The sequence below is a fragment of the Lissotriton vulgaris genome, chromosome 6 (genome assembly GCF_964263255.1).
Source record: "Lissotriton vulgaris chromosome 6, aLisVul1.2, whole genome shotgun sequence".
NCBI lineage: Eukaryota > Metazoa > Chordata > Amphibia > Caudata > Salamandridae > Lissotriton > Lissotriton vulgaris.
The window spans coordinates 1,100,609,435-1,100,634,416 of NC_141694.1; positions in this window are offsets into that span (position 1 = coordinate 1,100,609,435).

The window sequence follows — 24,982 nt, forward strand, 5'->3', positions numbered from 1 at the left end:
TATCAAGTATTACCAAACAGAAAAGAATCTGCTGGCTTGAAGAAAGAGTTATGATTTTTAAGAGTGTCGCTATTGTATTCTTACATATTTCTATGTTCAAAAGAGTAACAGCAACACTATGTGACTAGTTTTTGTAGGATTCATGTTATCTGTGAAGTTAGAAATCCAGTTTGACAAAAGAAGAAGTTTGCCCACACAGTGGCTGATGTATGAATTATGTATGTTCTAAGTTATGATCCTTCTTTGTTGCCACTGGGAAGACGCAGACCCTGTAAGGAGGGCTCCTTCACTGGGGTCCTTTACGTGCACAAGAGATTACAAATAGACACTTTTTTTGTTTTAATTCCCCGTCCATGTGCCTCACTGCCAGAAATCAGTTATATAATATGAAACTGAGTGGCCCGATTTAAGGTTATTGGGCGAGGACGCAAAGGAACCCCACAAAAAGGCTGGCACACCCTAAATTGATTAGCTCAGTGAACTGGAATGGGAAACACATAGTGAAATTATGCAGATTGATGTCTATTTTCATTGTATCAGATATGATAAACGGGGGCCGCTGTAATAGGCCTCGTAGATGTAGCAAGGCCACCTTGAAGGATGCTGCTGGCGGGCTGACCCAGGAGGCCCTACGCTGAGGTAAATGCAATTACCCGGCACTTTACACATCGTCTGGCCCAAGATTGGGCTGTCATAGCCTACCAGACAATGCTTCGGACACTGCAGATAACACCAACTGACACACTTGGCACATATTACACAAGCATCTTTGCAGAACATGATGCCAGCTGTTTCATGATAGATGGGGCTCCACAGAGCATGTAAACGAGCTGGCTATCAATGCAAATATATTAGAAGCCTTGTGAAGCCCACACAGCACTGGAACAGGAAATGAGAGCGGAAGTTCTGGCAGATTGGAACATTCAAAAAGCCCAAGAACAAACATGCTGCAATAAAATTCCCATTTCCTTATTAAAATATCCTTGTTAGAATGTGTTCTCTTTGAAAGCATGCATTGCAAACACATTTCTATTAAAAAAAAACGCACAGGTAGCCATCCCACAGACAGCTCATTTAAATTTGCTTATTCCATTTAGTCCTGGCCTCTTGATCTATCTCCATAAAAAAATTGTTGTCCAGAGATTTTCATTTTTGATTTGTGTTTTTGTATCATTACAGAAGTAATTTAGCTTGAGAAGACATTGCTAATCCGTGCCAAATTTTTATGGCTGACATTTTTTTAAAATGGCAGATGTGTTGCAGTGATTATGTAATATTTCAGGAACCATGAGACCTATAAACTTCATTTTGGTGCCAAAACATAGGTTTTGGTGGTCACGTAGTCTTATTGAGATAAAAATAACTCCTCAGAGCAACCTTTCTGCCATTTTCCAAAACGGCGGCTCAATAATGATGCGTTTTAGCAATCACATTGGTAATTCTTTTAAATATTGTTTTTGTTTCAGGTTTTCTGTTGATTCAAATTTGTAAACATGAATGAAGCATGTGGAAGCGCAGAGGATCTTTACTTCCTGACAGAGTGTTGCTAACTACACAATTTGAGGACTATATCAACGAAGAAAAATATGTCAAATGGCAAACTAATCCAAAAGAAAAGCTAACATCCACTGCGGCTGGACAGAAGAGAGTTCAAGATGCTGCAGAAATGCTGCAAGAAGAAGTTCACAAAAGATTGAAACTGATGGGTGAAGAGGATCAAATATGTCATCATTGTAACAACTATTTCTACAAGTTGTATACAATAGAAAAAAGCCTGCAAAATAATTGTTAAAAATAGCAGAAACCAGTGAATCACAACTATAATCCGAGTCTTCTGAGAAAGCAGACAAACAAACCCAATGCCCAGCCACTTAGAAGATCATTGGCCACCCCTCATCCACCTTCAACAACTGATCATAAAGCAGAGGATCTTCAATGTGTTATCTGTGGTTTTGCAAGAACAAAGGGATTGACAAAAGAGCACAGTACAGAGTATGTGAGTCTCAAAGGGCAAACATGTTTTAATTTGCTGCTAGTTTCTGCCAACATGAAGTTTTCAGCCGAGTAGTTGATCTAAACAGCGAGGTAAATGTATTTGCAGTGGATTTGTATGCCCACCTGACCTGCATGCTTACATACATTTGAAAATAGGAATGCAAAATGAACTACCAGCAGCAATGTAACCACCAGCCTTCAATAGAGTTTGCACTCTTTGAAAAAGCAAATTAAGTTTTAAAGCCACTCTTGAGTGCTGGCTACAGGTTCACAAAGAGTGAGATCTGAGAAATAATGGTCAACATTGATGAAATCATATTGATCCATAATAATGAAATTAAGATTTTTTTGGTGAGAATGTACAATAACAGAATGTGTTTTTGTCAGTCTAACAAAAAGAATGAGCCACTTGTGGTGGTCTCAGATGTTTTGACTCCTGAAGTTCTTGCTGCCAAAATAAGATCACAGGATGCGGTAGAATCAGCAGGAATCATTTTAAGAATTGTCCTGAAAGATTTAGATTTTGTACGTAATGACAAATTTTGTTATGCCTTGGAACTCCACAAATCATGGGAGTCAACAAGAATGCCTGATGTTGTCTTAAAAAATTTTTAATCATTGTTTAATATCAGCAAAGGAAAACTGTTACAAATGAAAGTTCTTGAGTGCAGAACAGAAGCCAAGAAGTGGAAGACAATCCCATGAACCAACAGGCTTATGCTGTGCAAATGTACTGTATTTTCCAAATCATGTTTTCTGAATTACATCAGGGCAAAAAGAAAGCTCTACTACTCATGATGACTGTCCCCGTAATATATGGCAAGTGCAAATGTAGAGAGCTAATCCCTTCAATAGATAGGACAGGCGTATTAACAAGCTATAATGACATAGTACGGAGTAGGTACTTGTTAGCAGCTCATGCTGGAAAATCTTGTGAATCCAACAGCCCACCTCTACCAAGTCAATTTACCAGGAAAGAATTTACAATTGCTACTCTTGATAATTTTGATTTTGAAGATAATTCTTCTTTGTCTGGAACATCCAGCACACATGATACTGCCATGGTGCTTTTTCAGGACTGTACCAATGAAGTAGCTGCTGGAAAATTATCTGTGTCAGCTGTAGGCATCAACAAACAAAGCTGTAAACTTATAACCTACAAGCCATCAACACATCCCAGTCTACCAACAAGTTCCAAAGTGGCTGAGGACATGGATCTTCTTCTACCCGATGCTGCATTCCACAAAGCTGATTTAACTAATTTATCATATTGCTTCTTCGGTTTGGACTGAAGGATAAAGAAAAGCCAGTTCCTCCTTGGGCTCGAATTCATGCTCTATTCTCCCAGAATATCGTCTACCGAAGAAGGTAGGTTTCTTACCAGTAATACCATCTCCAGTCACAAACTACTCAACAGCATATACAGCTCTAAAGCATTTGCAAAATGTGCATACTCAGCTTGAAAACAGCCTAGCCTGCCAATTTTCTGCAATGAAGGTGTTTTCCGTATTTTAGCTGACATTTTTATGAGCAATCCAGTAGAATTTGATGATCTTTATCCAATGGTGGGCGTTTTCTGAATGACAAAACCTGTGTTGCAGCGTGCAGGAAGTTATCTCATTGGGCGTGGCATAGACAATGCACTTATTGAGGCTGAAATCTTTGGAAGCAAAACTGTCCAGTCAGTATTGAGCGGAACTCATTACGTTCATTCGTTACAAAGTATGCTCATCACATCTGAGGCTATAGAAACATTGCTTTGGAATGTTTTCTGGAACCAGAATGACAAATTACGTTTTGCATATCTTATCTCAAAAGTGAACAAGCCACAGGGTGCACTTAATTCAAGAGACTTAATGCAAAGCCAGGCAATGTTTAATACACACGGTTCAAAATCATAAAACCTGAAAACCATGTACATAGAGTTTATCAAAGAATGTGAGGAAAAATCAGAACGTTGCAAGTACTGAGGAAATGTTTTACATATGATAGCTCTAGTGAAAGACTTGGTATATGCTGATCGGGAAGGTAGTTGAGAGCTGCACGTGAAGACTGTGGAGTCACTGATTACTGTGTTTCATGAATTTGATTGCATAAACTACCTGAGATATGGACCCTGGTATTTGGAAAGAGTTAGGAAGCTAGAAGTGGAAAAACCATACCACTACAAAAAGTCCGTTTTTGATAGCTACACAGATAGCGATCACCATACTAAAAGAAGGACTAAGCGTTCTCACGCTAGTACTCGAAAAAACGCCGCGACGGGTTTGCAGAGCACTCCGCTCCGGTAAGGATTCCTTACAACTATCTATATCGTTTTTTTAAACACACCGCACGCTGGCCAGCGCCCTAAGAGATATTGTTTTTTCGGCAGATCTACCCTCATTTTCGAGCACTTGCTGAGTCCGACGTCCATCATGCAGGACTCACAGGTAAACTCCAATACTAATGCTATGGAGTCAGAACTAATCGCATACTTGCTTTTGGCATTACTGACGGAAACTTTTGCATTTCCATATAGGCTCCAGATTTAAAGTCAACATAAATAAGGTGAGGATTGATGTTTATATTGTAATACAAAGTTAGATCAGCTTCACGTTTATCGAGTAATAACAACATATACCCTCTTCACCATCCTCACCCCTAACCCCCTCCCTTCCCTTATTTCTATTTTCAGACTTGATACAGTAAAGCACACAGGTAACATGAGATTCCATATAGAGGTTTTTGCATAAATCACCTATCTAATCAACTTAATATGCTCAAACTTAGTTCCCCCCCCCTTTTTTTCGTCTAGGCTATTTCAATATCCAATTGGGTTACTGCAACCTACAATTGATTCTACTTTACCTGCGGTAAGAAATATACATAACACAGAGATCTTTTTCCCTATATATTAGTGCATCAATAGTAACAAGATTCCTTTTCTTTTTCTTTCTTTTCTTTACATACAGACCCCTGACGAAGGGGCTCGCGCCCCGAAATGCATTGGGTTTAGATAAAATGTACTGATATTGAAATGTATGGTATATGCTTAAAGATAGCAATTTATATGTTGACAAAAAATTTGCTTCGCAACAAATGAAACATGAATATGAATGTAATGTTGATCTAAGTTGATTTTCTGTGAAAATTAAAATAAATGTACTAGCGTTCAAATTAAATTGAGTAGTGCGTACTGGTGTCCTCGTGGCTCCAGATATGACACTGGAACAAACTATCCAGAGATCATAGAAAAGCTCCAAGGGAATTGTTGGTCAGACACGTAAAAGTAAATATGTTGCTCAATGGCAGCTAGTTTACCATGAAGTCCTTTCTATTTGCAATTTTTTCAGAGAGATGCCAAATTCCAAATTAATGGACCATCGTGAAACTATTCCTCAACATGAACTTGTGGAAAAGAGAGGGAAACATTTTAATATACACAATGACAGCCTACTTCATTTCATGCAGCTGCAAAGAAGCCCGTTTGAAATGACTGAGCCTGTGCGACTACACAACTCCGTGACCAAACAATATGTGGATACTGATATAAAGACATGCCTACTAGATGTCCTGGAACATGGATGAAAACTATATGCAAAATTGAAGCATGAGAGATTTGTATTGAAAGAGAAAAAGCTGTTTGACATAATCACTAAAGCTAAATTTCTACACATTAATTGCCATAGTAAAGAGTTTCGTCCAACCATCCACTACAAAACACGTTACAAAAAACAACTTTAGCAAGCACATAGAGAGATGGATGAAGCAAAAGAATGACGTGAATTTATTAAGGACATTCTGTTGCATTATCTTCTTCCAACAAATGCATTATTTGATGGAGACGCTGGAACCAAAACAGTAAAGAGCAAACTCATTTAAGAGCTTGAAAAAAATCTTTCACCTGAAGAATATCAATTCGAAAAGGTGTCCTCACTGAAAACTGTTGTTGTTGTGGACTATATGTCACAATTGTGAATCGTCAAGATTTCATCAATGCAAAACTTCAGAGATGTCGTTCAGACTGATCTACAACCTTCAAAGTCAGTATGCACCTTGCAAGAACAGCACATTGTCTTTGACAGTTATCTTGAACTATCCATCAAAGAATGTGAGAGAATCAGACGAATGTCCACAAGTGGAACACTACACCTTGCCTGCATCAATAATTCAACACCTATACTTGTGCAACTTGATAAATTCTGGTCATCAACATCAAACAAGATGAACTTGGGGTAGTGAACTCACTGAAACATTGCTGCTGCTTCAGTGAACACTGAATTTCCAGCTAATGTAAGTGGAATGATTGTCAATGAGGAGATGGTGCATTCAGAGATATTCAAAAGGTACCAGCCATATTGTTCCGGAACTTAAAAGCTAAATGGAGGAAGCTGACCTTTGTGTTGTGCCACATGTTGAGTGGCTGTTCGAAATGCTTCCAATAGAGTCATTGTACTGTCAAATAATACAGATGTTATTATTGTGCTCCTTAGATTTGTTGCTATATTCATAAGTCAAGGATTGTTAGAGTTATGCATATGTTATGGATCAGGTAAGAAAAGACACTTAATTCCGCTTCATATTCTGTACAAGAAACTTGACCCAGAGTTGCTTAGTGTTTTTATCAAGGTATATATTCTTAGGGGTGATGACACTATGAGCAAAATTAGACCAAAGCTTGAAGTATTAGCTGCTAAACTGGTGAAGTTTCTAAAATGATTTGCTGAGACAGAAGAAGAATGTGACTTTAAAGACATATAAAAATACCTTATGCTTGTCTGGAAAACGAGTTCTAACTGTCACACATTTGACTATCTTTGGTACAGTGAGTTCAAGAGATCAGTCCCGCTAAGTGATCTTCCACAGATGTCGTATTCTGTGAGTGGACACATTAAAAGATTGTTCTACTTGATCAGAAGATGTGTAAATGTTTTGGATCATGCATATATAGAGAAAGATACATGTGATCCACTAAGCCAGCCTTGAAGACCTTACATTGGCTTCCAATCTTAGATAGAATGAAGTTCAAATCTCTGTGCATAGCCCACAAAACCTTATGGGGGATGGGTCCATCAATCAATGACTCTCTTATTACCTTTTATCACCCCATGAAATGTCTACGCTCAGCTAATTTAAATTTGGCCGTAATCCCTAAAGTAAATAGGATGAGATGTGGAGGAAAGTTCTACACGTACAACGTAGCCAGACACTAGAATACTCTTCCTGTACATCTTCGCTCAGAGTCTGGACATCTCGCTTTTCGAAAACTCCTCAAAACAAGGCTGTCTCTCTATAAACCATTTAGCTCTTGCCTGTCTTGCTGCTAGCGCTGAGTTGCCCTAGGGTAGCTATGCGCTCAATAAAAAGCTGTTTTAAGTTAAATTAAATTACATTTGGTTGGGAAGATATTGATGGGGTGATAAAACCTATGGAATTTCTAAAGCCTCTACCCACAGAACTTTCACGTACATGTATTTGAAAAACCTGTGCTACAAAAAGATGTCACTCTTTATATGCTCTTCTCAAATGTTCAACATTCTGCAAATGTACCACAAGCAATTGCCAAAACAAATAAATAAAGTTAACTATGAAAATATGTCTAAAACAGAGTGATACACATTGTTTCTTTTCATATTCAGATCATACATAAACATTGTTTGGTTTATACATAAAAAGATTAAAATAATTATTTGTTTCATTTCTATAAATGTCGATTCATCTTCTATTTTTGTTGCCATTTGGGAAAATGGTGGAAGGGTTGCTCTGAGGAACTATTTTCGGTCTCTTTAAGGCTGCATGACCCACAAAACCTATGATTTGACACCCAAATGCAGTACATAGGTCTCATGGTTCAAGAAATATTACATCACTGCAACATAGCTGCCATTTTTTAATATGTCGTCCAGAAACATTCGGCCCAGATCAGCAATGTCTTCCCAAGCTAAATTACTTCTCTAATAACACAAATCAAAATTGAAAAATCTCTGGACAACAATTTCTCGACAGAAATGTTATCACTTTCAATTCATTGTAATCACCCACTTCACAGGAAAGTAACGGCAACAAATTCTGTTCTACATGCGGAGTGTTTTCCTCAACCAAACATAACAGAATTTGTTGCAGTTACTTTCCTGAGAAACGTCTGATTACAATGAATTGAAAGTGATAAAATCAGAAAGAATACCAACATTGAAATGAAGCTTAGTGTAAATACCCTGATGAAGTCCTTATAAAGGATAAAACACATTGGTTGGGTCTGCCAAAAGAGTTGATTGGAAATTGATTAACAATAAAGAATATTATATGAGAAAAATATCAGCGTTTGGAGATTAATTAACAACAACAAAAAAGACTTTACATATGAATATTGTATAATCTGAAAAAAGTGATTACAGCTTTAAGCAGCAGAAGCTTGGATGTTCGATGAGTACAAGGAGAAAAAATGTTGCCCGCCTATTAAAAAAATGTATGTTCTATATTGAGTTTTGTGGGCAGTCGGACATTATTAAATTGATAAATCAATAACATTCACAGAATGTCACACTTTTTATCTGATTGGAGTTGTAGCAGCCTTCAAAATAGTGGACCACATAATTCAAATCGGAATTTGGAGTACATGGGCAACTGAAGCACTGCACTAGGCTGACTTATCTCCTTTCATTAAATCATTGTCAGCAAGTCTTGATTTCAAACTACGTGCCTTTCATCGGGGGGGCTTTTCCTAAAGTGTACTGCAAGAGTAATCACTCTTATAACTTCTCATGAACATAGTCATGTACCCTTGAGCCGATTATGCACATTTATGTATCTCTATCTATTCTGATTTATAGAGCCCATGGCTATCCCAGCTTCCAAGCGCTGCAGTAAACTGATGAAACACCAGCATAGAAAAAAATTTGAAAAGCCAGGTCTACAACAGCTTTCTAAACATCTTGTGGGATTTGTGGATACAAAGTTTTGTAGGGAGGGAGTTCCATAATATATGTCCGAGGAAGGCAAAAGAGTGCCCTATCTGGCTTCCCATTCTAACTTTAGGAACAGTTGCAAGATTGTGCTTGCTGGTTCGGAGGTCCTGCCTAGGGAAGTAAAGGTGGACCGCCCAGCGACCATAAATAAAAGGGCCAGTGTGAGTCATTGGCCATGGCTTTCTGCATATACCATAACGCCCTGAATTGAATACGTTTGGCTATCAGGAGCCAGAGCAGTTGTAAATATTTAAAGAAACCAATGCAGATTTTGAAATATGACATAAAATGTGGGCTGCTGCATTCTGACCATTCTGCTGTGTTAGGGAATTAATAACACCCAGATAAAGAACATTGCCATAGTTCAGTCAGGATCTGACTAAAGCCTGCACAATCGTTCTTTGGGTGTAAAGAGGTAAAAGCCATTGCTTATTTGCTCAGTAATCTAAGGATGCACATCATCACAATGCTACCAAATGCACATTGAAGTTATACTATTCAAGTCAAAGCTAGACAGAATGCACTGTAAGAGAACTCCAATTTGTCTTACAAATATAAACAGCTTGTTAAGAAAAAGTGACTTGGAATTAGAGAAGCCAAACTGGAGATTCATTTTGTAGGTGCAGGGATGGAGAACCACTCCTTGGCACATGGTCCCTGTCCATGGTTAGGAACAAAGGTAATGGCTGGAATGATTGTATTATTTTTCAATCACTGATAATAATTAATTTGGGCAAGGTGACATTCCATATTATTTCATTCCTTCTGTGATATTTCTGGTCAGGACTGACAATATGCGGATCGACCCCGCAAATCACTCACCACAAAAAGGACAGTTTAACCCAAATAATTAGAGTACATCCACTCTGGATAAAGAACCAACCCCATGCAGGCTGGACTGAAATACAAGTAATTTCTATAGTCTGAGATGAATTCAAACATTCCAACACTTCTTCGCTTTTCTCAATCACATCAATTCTCAAACAGAAACCCTAAATGTGACAGGTATACCCAGTCCTGGGTACTCAAAGAGCACATCATTAATGAAGCTCAACAAGGCTGAAACATATCTGGCTTGCTTGTTTGTGTTCCCTTGCAGACAGGATGTCAACCAGCAGCTGTGGCTTTACTACCAGTATTAAAATAGAGCCAAGATAGATTCGCATATGGTTGGGGTTTGTCTGTAGTGGCATAGGTTAGCGAGCAGAAAACCTATTGCCTGGAATGGAATCTAAAGTATTTACCAATAACTGAGATTAGTTCAAGCATTTCATATATCACTTATTTTTTGTTTCAATGAGTCACCCTATGTGTCACGGGTATGCCCTGATTTGGGTGCTGTGCTCACTGTGCCATGGAATTTAAGCTGCACCTCACTGAGGCTGAACAAGGTTGAAAAAGCCTGCGTTTGACTGGGGGCTGCTCATTATGCCAAAGGGCTCAAGCTACAACTCGTTGATGAGGCCCACAGGGTTGACACATGCCTGGGTTGCTTGTGTTCCTTAGTACAGGGGATGTGGTAACGTAGTTTCATCTGTGTGGTTCCTACTAGGGCGGGGCCAAGATTGATTTTCAAATGGATAATCCTTATCTCTAGCAGTAAAATGTGATAGCGTTTTCTAAATTTTCAATTTTGGTTGACAAGTTATTTTTGAATACTAATGGTTTAATGATAAATGTAGTGGTAACCAATTAATTATTAATATTGCACCTGAAACAATATTGATTAGACATTTAGAAGTGTGTTTATTAATGTAGTTTAATTGTATAACTTTTTGCAGAGTCTCCAATTTAATAATATAGATGCTGATGTGTTTTATTCATCTTGCTCCTACCCCTGCCAGAGTTATACGTTGGGAACACTATATGCCCAAACCATAAAAAGATTTTTTAACATCTTAGGACGATTAGAAATGTAGACATAAGCTATCCAGTAGCGAGGCACTTACAGAAATTCAACAATGATAATGAGACCAAAATAAAGTTTGGTGTCATTGACTCAATTCCTAGAAATATGAAAGGTGGAGATAGTGAGAAGGAATTGAGAAGATTAGAATTGAGGTGTTAGCTCAATGACTCTTTCTTATACATGTTTTGTTCCCGTCTTATATGTTGTATGTCCAGGTATGTCCAGGTATGCTTGAGAAGGGAATCCCCCTCTCACACCTAGAACAACTTAGCGAGTGTAACACACAGTCTGTAAAACACTCCACGTATTGTTTTTATATTGCACCAGCACGTTTTTAAAAGGTCCTTAGGAAAGCCAGCATTACTAAAGGCACTGGCTGAAACATGTCTACCAACACTGGATGTAGGAGGTCTTAACTAGCCTCCACAACATCCACCTGCCTTGTTTTAACCGCTGACGGAGGCCCAGTTATTAAAATTTTATTTACCCTCTTGTACTGGGACCCCCGCCAAGCCGTTTTAAATCTCACTTCACAATCCTCTACACTGCAATCTCAGAAAATTACCAGCTCCGCTGTAACCAGACGTTGTAGCACACCCGGGACACATTAGGTGTCACTGGGTGGGCCCGATGATGAAGCATGCCACCAACTAGGTTGGTGGGTGAGGGCTTCATGAACACACCTAAAAGGTGCAAGCTGACAAAAAAGTCAGAGTCATATAAATAAGTCACATGTAGCTAGTTCTTGTTGATGATACACAAAGACAAAACTTGAACAGGTTTCAGCTCAAGCCAAAGCTCCTTGGAGAGTTAAAAGAGTCTGACATGGACAGCTGCTGAACGAGGAAAAACTGAGGAAGATATTCCAAGGAAGAGAACTTGCAAGAGAAAACACTAGGAGACAGTTGAAACACCTGGGAGACGTACAGAGACTGAAACTAGTGGTAGCAAATCACCAGTGGCCAAAAGATCAACAAGCAGCAGAGGGCCAAATAGAAAGCATACCTCTCCTGGGTGGGTGTATCTACCTACTGTATATGAAGAAGAAGAAAGAGAAGCAGTAACGTTCAAAGACTTTGACCCAATTATGAAGTATTGCCAGTAAAAATATGAAACAAACACTGAGAGTAAGATAGAGACAGAAGAGGAACCAGCTTGAATGAGAAAAATAAACTACTGCAAAAAGGTGGACATTGAAAATTGATGAAAAGATAAGCGACATTGTGCACGCTACAGATCACTGAATAAAGACTGGTGAACTTTTAAGAGAATTTTGAAACTAACTCATGAACTGTCAAGAAGAAGGACAATTTTTAATTTGTTATATTATTGTTTTAACAATATAAGACGAAAAAGAAGAAAACTAATTGATTTAAAGAACTTTTTTGCTGATTTTTTTCATTTTTACCACCGTAAGATTTTTGACTCATTAGAAGATAGAGTAAACAAATGCTGTAAAATGTAGGATTAGTGTTAATAATAATAATATTAGGAGTTTTTTTTCCAGACTATTGTTGTACTTTCTTTCTCCTGTGTGATACGCCTCAGATCATGTTATGATGCTAAAGTTGAGATTACTACTGAAAGAAATGAGTTAAAACATGATGCACCAGTGTATAGAGGAAATGCACTTACTTTATTTAAGGATATGAATACTGAAATTATTAAAGAATATGTAGATACAGTGAAGGTTAGTGGATAATATATGTGTGCCTACCTTCCTATGTCAGCAGGAGGGTTCGGCTTATGTACAGCTTCCTATTTCTTACTTGCTTTCATGTAATATGTATGTAGCAATTTTTAATCATGATGAGTTTTTTTTCTCCTTATTTGGCTGATTATAATGTGCCTTTAAAGGATTTATCTATTAGAGAAGACAATAGCAACATTAAATATAGCCAATATTTGAGAGTGATTGCACAAAACAAATATGAGGCTTTTACTAACCAAGGTTATGCATGTCTTTTGAGTAGTGAAGAGCATAATTCTATCAGAGAATACAATGAGAGAGGGGTATAGGCTGTGAGAAACTGGGAGAAATTAAAGTTGCACTAGAACAGATGAAAGAAGAAGAGACATTTAGGTTGTCAGGTTTGCATCCTAGATTGACAATGGTGCAAGAAAGGAGAGGTGAGTTCTGTACGGTAAGGCGCAATTTTCCAAAGGGAAATGACATAGTATTTCTAGGAAAGAGTATGTGTGACAGAATGTATGAAATTCATGGAGTCTATTTGCAAGGTGGAGAATCTATTTTGAAAGGAATTAATGTATGTGGGAAAACAGCTTATTTGAATTTGCTGAGAAATTGGCTTGGTTCATATTATCTAGCTTCAGTGTTTTCTACAGTTTATCAAATGGACGAATTAGATAATAAGCATAGTTTGAAAGAGTGAGACGTAGTTTTGGACATGTAGTTTTAGATATATTAGGTACTATTATTCCTTCTGTATGTGTAGCAATGAATGATGTGCATCTTAGGTATTGTTCTACAGTTGTTGATAGGCTTCCAGTAGATGCAACAGGGTCATTTATACAAGTAAATATAGAAATTGAAGCTATTAGGGCTATGGTGTTGCAGAATTGTCTTGTATTAGATATTATCTTGGAAAAAAAAGGTCAGTCTGTTAGGTGATGAAAAGCCAAGAGGTGTTGTACATTTATACCCAATAATAGGGGTGGGTGGAACTTGCGTAATTGCGTTACGCAAATCTCTGCAAAACGTTAAAAAATCTCCGCAAACACACAGAATTGCTTGTTCGCAATGCTTTTTTCCTGTTCGCAATTGCTGTTTGCGTGCTCGGGGGGAAATATCTCGCAAACAAACATTTGGAGAACGCAAACAAGCAAAAAATTTCGCAAAGTCGCGGAAAGCAGAATTTTGAGCAATTTCGTGTTGTCCGCGGAACACGAAATTACCCAAATTCCGCGAGCGGAAGTCAAGTCAAGTCAAGAAATCTATATAGTGCGCTACATACCCAGAGGGTCTCAAGGCCCTTGAAGAAGGGTGGGGAATTACTGGTCGAATATCCAAGTTTTAAGTTGCTTTCTGAATGCTATGTGGTTCTGAGTGAGGCGAAGGTGAGTGGGAAGTGAGTTCCATGTTTTAGCTACCAGGTAGGAGAAGGATCTTCCACCCATGGTGGTTTTGTTGATGTGAGGTACAGCAGCAAGGGCTTGGCTGGAGGAGCCTAGCTGGCGGGAGGGGGTGTAGAAGGAAAGTCGTGTGTTGAGGCATTCGGGTCCGAGATCGTAAAGTGCTTTGTGAGCGTGGGTCAGGAGGCGGAATGTTATCCTCTTATTAACGGGGAGCCAGTGGAGGTTTTTCAGGTGACTAGAAATGTGGTCTTTACGCGGGATGTCTAGTATGAGTCTGGCTGATGCGTTCTGGATGCGTTGGAGTTTTTTCTGAAGTTTTGCGGTGGTACCGGCGTATAGAGTGTTTCCGTAGTCCAGGCGGCTCGTGACCAGTGCGTGGGTGACCGTTTTTCTAGTTTCGGTGGGGATCCAGCGAAATGTTTTTTTGAGCATGCGAAGAATGTTGAAGCAGGATGATGAAACGGCGTTGACTTGTCTGTTCATCGAGAGTGAGGAGTCCAGGATGATGCCCAGGTTCCGTGCATGGTCCGTCGGGATGGGTGCTTTTCCAAGGGCCTCTGGCCACCAAGAGTCATCCCAGGCGGTGGGGGAAGTACCTAAGATAAGGACTTCTGTTTTGTCTGAGTTCAGTTTCAGACGGCTGTGCTTCATCCACTCGGCTACTTCTTTCATTCCTTCATGTAGGTTGGTTTTGGCGATGTTCGGGTCTTTGGTGAGTGAGAGGATCAGTTGAGTGTCATCAGCGTAGGAGATGATGTTGAGGTTGTGTTGGCGTGCAATGGTCGCGAGGGGGCTCATGTATACGTTGAAGAGGGTGGGGCTGAGTGAGGATCCTTGTGGCACGCCGCAAATGACTTCAGTAGCCTCTGACTTGAATGGTGGAAGGCGGACTTTCTGAGTTCTTCCGGTAAGGAACGAGGTGATCCATTTCAGTGCTTTTCCTTGGATTCCGATGTTGCTGAGGCGTTGTAACAGGGTGCTATGACAGACTGTGTCGAAGGCTGCGGAGAGGTCAAGGAGGATGAGGGCGACTGTGTCTCCGTTGTCCAGTAGAGTTCGAATGTCGTCTGTTGCTGCGATGAGTGCAGTCTCAGTGCTGTGTTTTGCTCGGAAACCGGACTGTGAGAAGTCGAGGGATTTGTTGGTTTCGAGGAAGGCGGCGAGCTGGTTGTTGACAGCTTTCTCGATGACTTTGGCCGGGAATGGAAGGAGCGAGATGGGGCGGTAGTTTTTGAGTTCGGTGGGGTCAGCTGTAGGTTTTTTCAGAAGGGCGCTGAGTTCGGCGTGTTTCCAGATTTCCGGGAAGGAAGCGGAGTTGAGGGAGCAGTTGATGACGTCTCGGAGGTGTGGTGCTATGATGGAGTCTGCTTTGTTGAAGATGTGGTGAGGGCATGGGTCTGTGGGGGATCCTGAGTGGATGGAGTTCATCAGGCGGATGGTGTCCTCAGTGGAGATTGGGTTCCAGTCATTAAGGATGTTCAAGGGGGGTGAAGGTACGGCAGAAGGTTGGGTGGGTTGGTCACCGGGTTGGTTGTTGAAGCTGTTGTGGATGTCTGCGATTTTGTTGTGGAAGAACGAAGCTAGGGAGTCGCAAAGGGTTTGGGAGGGAGTGATGTCGTTGGAATTGGCTGAGGGGTTGGTAAATTCTTTGACGATGTTGAATAATTCCTTGCTGTTGTGGGCGTTGTTGTCTAGTCGGACTTTGAATGCGGCTTTCTTGGCAGTCCGGATCAGTTGGTGGTGTATGCGGGTGGCGTTTTTGAAGGCGTCCTTGGTGCTGGGGTTTGGGTCTTTTTTCCAGGCCTTCTCAAGGGAGCGACAGAGTTTCTTGGATTTCTTAAGATCATCGTTGAACCAGGGGGCTTTTTTGTTGCCTAGTTTGATTTGACATTTTTTCAAAGGTGCTAGGTTGTCGGCGCTGTTAGTTAGCCATTGAGTGAGGTTAATGGCTGCTTGGTTGGGGTTCAAAGAGTGGTCAGGGGGGTTTTGAATAAGCGATGATGAGATCTGGTCAAAGGCGATTTTGTTCCAGTTTCTTCTTAGAGTAGGTTGAGGATGGTTGTGCGTTGTGGTCTTTTTGTAGAAAAAGTGAACGCATCTGTGGTCCGTCCAATGGAGAACTGTGGTGTGACTGAAGGAGACATGTTTGCTGGAGGTGAAGATGGGGTCGAGTGTGTGACCTGCGTAGTGAGTGGGGGTATTAACAAGTTGTTTGAGTCCGAGGTTGGCGAGATGCCTACCCAATAATAGTAAAATTATTGATTCTTTTGTTATTAATTTAACTAATTTTTCACATGAGATTAAGTCTCTTGAGGAACCTGGCTTTTGGGAAACTGTAAGGTTCATAGTTTGGTGAGTTAGGGAAGTGTATTGGTAAAGTATGAGAATGACTATCTAATTTATGTAGAAATGTTTTACAGGCTACATCAACACCTGATTTGTGCAATTGTACTGTTTCTTTTGCTAAAATGTTTTGAGTGTATGATTAGTAGATACAAAAACAAAGGTGAAAGTAAAAATAGGATGAAGAAAAGAAAAAGATTGATGGAAATGAAATTGGAAAGATTTAAAACTAATGTCTACAACCAGATTAAAATGGTAGAGGAACATTCTCCAAAACACCTGAAGATGAAGACGATGTCTACTAACTGATGGCTGATTAATAAAGTTTATTAATTTGTTTATTGATGATTACGAATAATCAGAGGGGGAAGTTTATGATAGCTTTTTCAGAATGTACAATTTTGGGTAACACATTATTTTTGATTACTAATGATCTTTATGATAAATATAGTCATAATCAATGTATTATTAATATTGCACTTGAAACTATATTGATTAAATGTTTAGAAGTGTGTTTATTAATGTAGTTTAGTTGTGCCATATTTTTGAAAGCACTCCATTTTATTAATTATTGATGCTGTTCTGGTATTTTGTTTATCTTGTTTCTGCCCATTACCTGTGCCAATCAATGTCCCCCTGAATGTCTTCTCTCCCCACAGTATTCACAGAACACAGGACACTGTGATATATAACTGGTTATTTTCCTTCAAGTGCATTTATTGTGAATAGACTTTTCTTCATGTTCCAATGCGGACCTGCTAGCATACACTAGTGTATGAATCTTTGTTTGAAAAATGTTTCATATTGTGTTGTACATCTCCAGACTACGCTGCTGTTGCTGTAGACACTGATGGAGTTTTCCTTTCCTTAGAAATGGGTTAGAGTTACATGATTATATGTGGCTATATTAAGATTTGCTCATTATGTGTAATCTCTAGTCATGCCATGCTGAATTAGCAGTTTTGCTCATCTGGTATATATAAATTGTATATAAAAAGTCACTTGCTTTTGGGGTTGACTCAGATGATTTTCCTGTTCCTCTGAGTCCTGACACTCTGTCAGTTCCATTTATGATTTTTACTGGGACTTATAATCATTCTGATGAGTGGCTATGTATTCCGTATCTGAGCCTTCATGGCATATTTTGCATTTCTCTGTAATACTTAATTAGCTATTTTTATCATAAAACCCTTTAAATTTTCCCTGGTCTAGAACTCAGTTACAGAGTGAAACCACTAACCTATTACTCTGCTATTTTAAGTTCAAGAAAATTTTATTTGATATTAAAATGGAGAAAACAAGGTGTCAATACAAAGTACAATGAAATATAAAACATCGAGAATGGCAATCAATAAGCTAAACATATAGTTGTAAATAATATCAAGGAAGAAAATCCGGGCAATAAAGTAAAAGAAGGAAAAGGCATACAAACATTATCCATAAAAGCGAGAAAGAACCTGAAAAAGAACATATGATAATGATACAATGAAAGAAAAAGAAAAAATGGAATGCAGTGAGCGTTTAAGGAGGTTTGGGAACTTCCTGTTGTGAAGGTAATGGACGAAACGAGCGGTTAGCACAAGTGTCTAAGTTAAGTGTGACAGGTAGCCATAAGTCCAAACGTTTTGCAGCCATGTGAGCCGGAAAAACAAAAGCAGTGTCAAGCCTGTGGTTGTGGCAAACATTAAACCACCACGCTTTAAAGGAGACATTGGCAAAATCCTTCCAATTTACCGTTATCTGCTGGAAAGCAGCGGCCAGTAGCAAGTCAATAATCTGAGGCTTTAGTTCAACATTATCCCAACAGGGGGAAAGGCTGCCCAAGAAAATGTGTATGTGAGAAAAAGGAATGCACATATGAAAAATCAAGTTAATTTGAGCCCAAACCTGTAACCAAAAAGCATGAACAGAGGTACATAACAACAACATATGAAATAAAGTTGCTTGCGGGTAGGAGCAAGACCAACAAAGATGAGGGATGTTTGGGAAACGCTTATGGAGGTCAGCAGGTGTATAAAGGAGTCTGTTATAAATAAAAAAACAGGGACTGTGTTGGTTGGGCCTAATGTTGAGGAGAGTGTTGACTTATCACAAGATTAGAGTGCAAAAGCTGAATTGTCAGAGGTGATTTTTGGGGTGATCTAAAATATTGGGGTGCATTAGAATATTGGGGTTTACCCTCAGCAACAACAATCAATAAAACGATAGGCTGAAATGTAAGAGCCATTACAGTGACGGTGATCAATTCAAGCATTCCATCCACTGCTAAATGCTAATGTTGAACAAGCTAGCTAGATGTCTCAAGGGCCATGATGAAAAGGAGTCACAGCAGTGGAAGGAGTTTCGGCAGCAGCTCCACTTTTAGGAATCCATCTCATCATCATGCTTTGAGAAAGCTTCACTGAGCTGAGACAATAAACCAGAAATGAAGGCCCAACAGGTTGGTTTCCAGGATATTATACCACAGCGCAGCAGATGGAGATAAATCAGAATTAAACAGAACCTTTTCCCTTTCAGTACAGTATATTCCTGTTAGGCAAAGAACATTGAAAGGAGGTCTGGTTTTCAACATGAAGCTGATGGTTCTTTCAAAGGGTAGATAACCATGGTTAAGTGCCCATATCACAAATATGGATGTCTGGTTGAATCTTGACATTTCTAATCTAACCCAGACACAAGCTCCTTTACTACTCACAATAGAGACTTTTAGTTGCCCAGTGCTAGAGAAACCTAACCATAAAAAAGAGGAAACTAACATTGAACTTGCTCCATGGATCACCATAATGGAGATAATGGAGATTTTTACTGATCTGCCTGCTGAGAATAGTGGTTTTCCATAATTAGAGGAAGTACATTGTAACACCTTTGTTGAAAAAGGCCTCTCTGGACCCTCTCTGTGCGGCCAATTACAGGCCAATCTCGCTATTACCATTTGCGATTAAAGTCCTTGAAAGATGGGTCACAAGAGCCTTATCCAACTTCCTAGAAACAAATCTGTGTCTGGATGCTGTACAATATGGCTTTAGGCCAGCGCACGGCACCGAGACAGCCTTGGTCACCGTGTTGGACGATCTGCGAACGCGAGTCGACAGGGGCAAGTCTGCATTTTTGGTGCTACTTGACATGTCGGCCGCGTTCGACACGGTGGACCATGAAGTTTGACTTGGCCGTCTTCGGAGCGCGGGAGTGTGTGGCCTAGCCCTAGACTGGCTCACGTCCTACTTGGGCAATCGACAACAAGCCGTGGCATTACCACCTTTTCGATCAGCCACTAGGCCGGTGAAACAGGGAGTCCCTCAAGGATCGGCAATCAGCCCGATCCTATTTAATATATATCTCCGTCCCTTGATAGCACTGATAAAGTCATTCGGCATATCCGTTGTCAACTATGCCGATGACACTCAGTTGATTTTCTCATTTGAGGGCTCAGAGACTATTTCAAGGGATGTCTTTCACCGTTGTATGGCAGCCACAGCAGCATGGCTGCGAGCCAATGCGTTGCAATTCAACGGATCAAAAACGGAGGTACTCCACTGCTCCTTGGACCGAACTCCCCGTACACTACCGGCTGATTTCTGGCCAGTGTCCATCCCGGGATCGGTGGAGGCGGCAGAGTCAGCTCGCAACCTGGGAGTTCTATTCGAACCCAACTTGCAGCTTGATGCCTCCGTAAACAAAACGGCAGCAACATGCATGGGTCTGCTCCGTGCTTTACGGAAAATCCTGCCACTTCTTCCACGGGGCTCCAGAGCTGAGGTAGTGCGTAGTTCCATTCTCAGTAGGATCGACTACTGTAACGCACTACTTTTGGGTGCCCCGAAGATTCTGATCCTAAAGCTCCAAAGGATACAGAATATGGCCGCTAAACTGGCCTTGTCTCGACCACGGTCCGCCTCTTCATCGGTAGCTTTGGCCGATCTACATTGGCTTCCAGTCCAGCAGAGAATTGCGTTTAAGGCTCTCTGCCTTGTCTTTAGGGCCCTGCATGGACTGGGACCAATACCTCTTCAGACCCTCTTCCTCCGGTATCAGGCAGCCAGACCTTTAAGATCATCTTCGGCGTTCTTGGTAAAAGTCCCTAAAATTAACAGAACGAGAATGGGTGGTCGTGCTTTCAGTTTTGCGGCTGCCACGATGTGGAACACCCTCCCCCTGGCATTAAGGAGCTGCCCTGATCTGCTCACCTTCAAAAAGAGCCTCAAAACTTATCTGTTTCCCAGAGTAATGTAGCTGCTTTAATAGATGCACGGTTCGGTCTCAGCACCAGGATACCCTTGGGGGTGACAGTTGCGCTTAATAAGCAATAAATACAATACAATACAATACAATACAATACATTGCTAAGGGCATTCTCACCAAAGTCTGCTGGTTGATGGGCGAAATAGAGATGCCTTGGATGACTGTCATTGTCGGCGGCTGTGTTCAGCGGAAAGAGATGGTTCTACAAGTGATTCGGCTCACAATAGCACCCCTGATTACACATCACCAAGAAAGTTTTGCTTTGGGGTGGTATAAGGTTTACAAAGTGAGGCTATCTAGTTGTCAGCCCTCGCTGATGATTTTCTCCTTGCTGTTTCTTTCTATTCTGTCCTACCCTACTGCCTCACACCCCACCTCTTTAGGGGCGGGTATTTCATAAAACAAATTCTGAGTTTCACAATGGAGATGGTTCAGATTGAAGAATGGAGACCTAGCAAAGTTTTATAAGTCGGGGAAGTTTTTTAATTGTAGAGGTATCATTTGGGGGTATAATAGTTGAAATGTATGATAAACTGTGTTTCTTCAATACAGAAATGTCAAAGAAACATAAGTAGTATTTGCAGCAGATCTGTCCTTTTGCACAGATTGGCCAGTTTACAAAATTCACCCTTACACCCAGGCTTCCAAATAAAACACAGAAATAAATGTTGATTGCTTCACATTAAGCTGAGTATATCTGAGCCTAAAGCAATGCCATGCAGCTAGGAAGGTTCTGGGATGGTTCCCAGTCAATCAACGAATAACAGTTAGTACCTATTGAGTCCCTGACTTCCTCTACATATGTAAACTGGTAAAGCATTGCATCAGTCAAAAGTCTATGCTCTACTCCTTTATCCATTCTGGTTACTCTCAGACTTCCCTTCCCGTGCTTACGTTTTTAGTCCTCTTTCTGTACTTAAGGCCATTAAGGAGCAGGAAGCCAAGCTATACATGGTGGAGGACTGCAAGAAAGTATGCTGTTCCCACTTCAAGTCCCCCTCCTCAGGCCAATCCGTCAAAAGACGAAGTTTGAAAAAAAGAAAAAAACATAAAAAAGCATTCTAAAATGAATTCCTCTTCCCCTAGACAATCATATGCTCATACCAGGTAAAGTAGTTGGTATCCTTGAGAACCAGCCTCAGCTTCAATTTCCTTTTCCAAGACAGTTTCAATCCTTAAAAATATGCACCCCAAGTTACTTGGGCCGTCACTGGATCTGCACTAAATCATGACCTTCAGAGAGGCCATGCTGTAAATATTCAAGAGAAGTCCCTCTTCCTCTGGAGCGCATTCGGCCCCTACGGAGCCAACAAGACCTCCAGCTGTATTTCGAATGGCAGCTCTAGGCTTGGAGCTTGATGACCACCTTCAGACTACTTGGGTCTACCTTTACCATTGACTTACACGCCCATGCAGAAGGCCTTACAATACTCATATATCAGTGTCACCTTCGACAACGGCCCTGCGGCCAGCTGCACCAGTCCCAACTCTGATGGTGCCACCTGTGAAGTCTGACCCATCTTGAGCCAGGGCTCACTCTCTGTCATGCTACTCTATTACAAAGGTGCAACCTTGCTTTGACAATGAGCCCCTCATGGTCCCTTTTCCATACAGTTGGAAGTCATACTTGGGTCAGATCAGATCCAATCCAAATGTTACGGTATGGGCCTCACAACTGAGGAAATATAAATTTTATGGTCAAGTTGTGTTCCCTAGCGCGTACCCCACCGACTCCATGTACCAGCTTAAAGTGCATGTAACTTCCCTCCTGTGTCAGCTATGAAGACGCAAATACATTTGCGTCCAACGTTAACTTGTCCTCTTTCAGATCCACCCTGAATGGATTATATAACCCGTTCCTAAGTATGCTATGCCAACGTCTTTTTGTAGTGTACTTTACATGTTTTTCTGCTCTGGCAAAGTAGGCCCTGAATTTCTGCCATCGAGCCTCTTTTCTGGCTTCTGACTCTGACGGCCTCAGCCCAGGCTGCCTCTGTACCCGTGAACTCTGACTTACTTCTAGCGCGGCCCCTCGCGCTCAGCTCAGCCTGCTTTCTGCCAAGACTGACTATAACCTTCGAGTTATCTGTTCCGCTCCTCGAAAATGCATTCCTGCCTACTAGCTTCAGTAAACATCCTCCCCAGCTGCAGAGCCAAAGGGCCGACCTGTCTCAGTGCAAGTAATTCATAGCTTCTGTTACCATGCTTCCATGGAAGGCCCCGTGCCCCCACGCTTCTCTTGCAGACACTTAGGCGCTTATACACGCATCCACAGTTAGCATAGAATAGCTTCTGCCCTAGAGACCTTTCCGTCCAGATAATATGGTTCCTAAACATCAGATATCAGATATGATAGAAGTACAAGTTGATCTGACATGCCAGACTTCTGTCTCTTTCCGTCAGTGTAAATGTCAAGTCCCCTGCACCCTCCAGCTTCACGTCAATCTCACGTCATGCAGCTGCGCGCGCATCCAAGCTTCCGATTTCTGCTGACATTGCAACATTTCTGTTAGTGCCACCCCTTTGTGACACCCATCTGTGACGTTTCTAGCACACACCTCCAGTTCACGCCTAGTTCACGCCTCTTGATTACGTACTAGTAACACGTGTATACTGTTATCTTGTCTTCTCTCAGCTGTTACGCCTCCTGCACTGTTTCCTATGACATGAATTAAGTATATAAGCTATGTACTGTCAATAAAATGTAGCGCTCTATCCCTTCTTCCACCCCTGCGGTGGGAAGAACATGATATTATGGTCCTGACCATTCCTTTTTAAGGAATAAAACCCCTAAGAACTCTAACACCACGGACTCTGGTTCTTTTTTTTCGATTTGAGTTATTATTGATTAAGTACTTACCTGCATAGAAATTAAGAGAGTAAATTAATTATTTACGTCATTTTGGCGCCCGAATAGGGACCCCTCCCCCACCTCACGCGCCGGTTGGTGCGTTGCAAGCTGTGTCCCCTGCCATCAGTTAGATGGAACCTACGCGTACCGGCAGGATTTCCTGCATCTCCCTCTGACCCACGGAGGTGACGAAGACTGCGATCAGTGCCCAGACGAGGCGGTGAGGAGTGCGGAGGATCCCGACCAGAGCCTAGCCGAAAGAAGCAAGGTCCGAGGTGTCAAGAGGCCCACCAGGTTTCCGAGGTTTTCCGAAGTTTTCCGAAGTTTTCCGAAGTGTCGAGTCGAGTCCAGTCGAGTTTTCCGAGGCCTTCTGTTTCCGTGCTTCCCGGTGAGTACCATTGCTGGGACGTATCTAGACGGGTTTGGGTACACAAGTCCGGTCTGCACTGTTTTTAGGCAGTGTATCTGTACTGTTTAGCAGTATATCTAGTATTCTGAATTTCTGAATTTCTGCACTGTTACACCAGTGTATCTGTACTGTTTAGCAGCACATCCAGTATAGGGGGTAGTCATCTATGTCTCAAATGTCTTTTTATGTGATTATTGTTGTGGTATGAATGTGACTGTTTTATGTGCATTATTGTGTTTTTCTTGTAAAACTAGCCGTATCCAGTATTAAGTAGTAAGGATTGAGCATTCAGTAATAAGTAAGCAAAATGCCGTTTTTCAACAAGTTGAAGCAGATAGGAACTAGGAAAGGGATACTGGAGGAAGAAATTCCTATTCCCCCTAGGGACACTCCAGGTAACTTTATGTATCATAAACATGGCATAGATGCCATATTGTATCTAGACTTATGGGCCGACTATACTAAACATCTAGACGAAAGACACCGATGGCCCGCTACCGGAACATGGGATGCCGAGTGCATCATGAAGGTAGAAGAAGCATTATGGAAAAAGAAAGCTAGACAATCTCAGAAAGACGCCATAGAATTTTGGCGTAAGGAATCACATAAGCGTGATGAGAAAGCACTCCGTAGAGAAGACAGACTTAAAGAATCAGAAAAAGCCCAAGAAAACGAATTAGTTACTGAAGGGATCCGAGTAAAAACAGAACAAATAGACCGTGCCCGAAACAATCTCGTAAACGGTATGTATCTCGCGGCCGAGGGTACACCTGAGGCCCTATCAGAAATACCGAAAAACCTACCGCCACCATTAGTTCCAACTAAAGTAATGCATAAGACTACTAAAGACATATTCCTAAATTCTTATCTAGAGGATGTAGCACCAGCTTACGCTTACGCCAATCTGCCTGTTCGTGCCCTGCCTACTGACAGGGACGGGGTGGCACTCCGCCCCCAGATCATGCCCCGCCGGTACCGCGACAGACCTCCCCCGCTCCGCCAGCCCCGCCACTTCCCGCACCCAAAATTGACCTACCGAAACAAAGTCTACCTGATCCTACTAAACGACAAATTCAAGTTCAGATACAGACTCCACAGGGAGATAATGCCCAAGCATCCGCTTCAGGAGGTGCGACCGCGGGTCTTCGGACCCCGCCATTAACACCCAGATTCAATCTCAGGGATACGCAGAG